The sequence below is a fragment of the Photinus pyralis genome, unplaced genomic scaffold (genome assembly GCF_008802855.1).
Source record: "Photinus pyralis isolate 1611_PpyrPB1 unplaced genomic scaffold, Ppyr1.3 Ppyr1.4_LG4, whole genome shotgun sequence".
In the NCBI taxonomy this organism is placed as follows: domain Eukaryota; kingdom Metazoa; phylum Arthropoda; class Insecta; order Coleoptera; family Lampyridae; genus Photinus; species Photinus pyralis.
In genome coordinates this window covers 25,195,319-25,198,002 of record NW_022170511.1, presented here as the reverse complement: position 1 = coordinate 25,198,002, position 2,684 = coordinate 25,195,319, and positions in this window count along the sequence as shown.

Sequence of the window (2,684 nt, the reverse complement as noted above, 5' to 3'; positions counted from 1 at the left end):
TAAGAGTGCCGGTGTATTCTTTGCCACAAATAATTAATGATTCTTATCGTTTAGTGCCAAGTTTTTTCGCCGGAAACGAAACAAAGATGGGCCGCTAGAACGCTTTACAACAAAATTGTTTAAACGCTCGTATTTGCGATGTAAGGAATCTAATATTTATGGCTTAGCTTAAGCGTAGCTTAAAATTCATGGCAACCATTGCCTCAATAATCGTTGCCATGGATGTTAAGCAGCGCTTAAGCTAAGCTCCACTTAAATTTGTCTGTTCAAACGGCCATTATAGTTTTATATAATCATTCATAGGTAGTAAATGATAAAACTATTTTATTTAGTTGTCGTGAGAAGCCGCCACCTGTCTAGCTTTCACATGTACCTCGAGCGGCACTTTGAGCCCTCAACTTTCCAACCCCGATTACCAGTAGCCGTGGAAAGTTGGGAGTGTTATAGCAAAAATATCAATAAATGTAGGGTGTCCGTTTTTCCTTGATGAACGCTTTCCTTTTATATGTTAGCAACCAAAATTAAAAGTTGGTTTGATTAAAGTTCAATAAAGAAAGTGTTCATGTAAATGGGTTGAATATGATTAGCCATAATGTGTATTTTGTATACAAAATGTGCCATATACTGTTATTATCTTTGAAGTAATAAGGGTAGTTCAAAAGAACCTGGCCACGAATTAGATTTATTTTTTTGGTCGAAATTTCTAGTGAAAGATAGAAGTAGAAAACATGTAACAGAACAGAATGCTGTTTTGTTTTTCCGTGATACAAATTTGAATAAGTAGAATACATGTAGTGCCATTTTAGATAGCTAATTTTGATTTTCCACAGAAGCAGAAATTTTTGAAAATGCTAAAAGTTTCAGAACAGCCTCCGTAGCCCGCAGATAACAGACACCTTTTGCGCTTGACTTGGCATTCCAATCAACAACAGCTATGACCCATTTGAGAAATAATATTTTGGCAAAACAGGTAAGAATAATAATTAACCATTGCTAATTGGGTATGTTGCAGCAAAAAGTTATCGGAACCAGTCGTGAACTGAAGTTAAAGTTGGGTGGACTGGGATTTTTGGAATCAGGAAATGTGGGACTGTAGGTGGGGAGGGGAAGATCATAATGAGACATACTTTTATGAATTTAAAATAAGATTTAATAACGTTTCCTTGCAAGAAAATAAGGAAGACGAATGTCTTGAACCTCCAAACATAATACTTTCGTTTGGCAAAACTTCGTTCAAGTTTTACAATTACTTGAGATTAAACGAAGTGAACTTAACGTAAACATATCTTTATACATGTATATTGTAATAAATCGTGTCAAAGCAATACAATAACTTTTGACGGTATCGTAAACGTAATTCCTGCGCTGGATCCAATAGCACATTTCTTATTCACAGCTCAAAGATTTTTATTAAAATAGTTGACTGTCACAAAAACATATTTACATCCAAACAATGGGGGTTTTCAATTTCCAATAAAACGAAGGTTATGAGAACAATGATTGACGTATACATTCGGCCTTATTTACTTCGAACGACGATGTAGTATCTACGACTGCGAAAACCCCTTTGTACAGAATGAATATTACCTCCGGAAAACGCTCTCTAAGGGATAAAAGCGGCGTTTCATTTCATTCAGGAAGGTAATGACGCTGTAAATATTAATACGAAAGTACAGGGCTAGGCGTCTTTTTAGCGCATTTCCACAAAAATAAAAAAAAAATGCGCTATTGTGGCCACTTTGTCCGTCCGTCCGTCCGTCCGCCCGTCCGTCCGTCCGCTAACTTTGCGACGCTACTAGTTTTTTATCTTAAGAGCTATTGTTCTACTTTTTTCGCTATTTGGTTCGTTATGGTGTCGAGTCTTGTACCAAGGAAGGAATTTTTTCTGTGCCGCTTACAAAAAAAGTTATTGTAAAAAAAACAAAAAACCGTTTTTTACATGTTCCATAATTTTACACTTATGCCGTTTATTAACGATCCTAGAGATCTTTGTTTAGAAATGTTCGATCGCTTTTACATCTCCGTTAGTTATGAACTGAATTGCATGAAATTCAATATGGGCATAGATTTAGCCATATAATACGTAATGCCAAAAGTTGAATTGAATCGATTCAAAATTCACAGTGCCCTTTTCGCATCTCGACCATTTATAAACCGAATTGCAAACTTTTTTTACTTATAAAAGTATTTGAATGAAATTTGATACATAGGCACTTGGAATAAAGGAAAATCAAACGCCAATTTCAAATTTTGGTTTTGCGCATGCGCAGTGCCAACTTTTTTATTTATGGAAGAATTTAAACGAAATTTGATACATAGCACTTGGAATAAAGGAAAATCAAACGCCAATTTCAAAATTTGGTTTTGCGCATGCGCAGTGCCAACTTTTTTATTTATGGAAGAATTTAAACGAAATTTGATACATAGGCACTTGGGATAAAGGAAAATCAAACGCCCATTTCAAAATTTGGTTTTGCGCATGCGCAGTGCCAACTTTTTTATTTATGGAAGAATTTAAACGAAATTTGATACATAGGCACTTGGGATAAAGGAAAATCAAACGCAAATTTCAAAATTTGGTTTTGCGCATGCGCAGTGCCAACTTTTTTATTTATGGAAGAATTTAAACGAAATTTGATACATAGGCACTTGCGATAAAGGAAAATCAAACGCCAGTTTCAAAA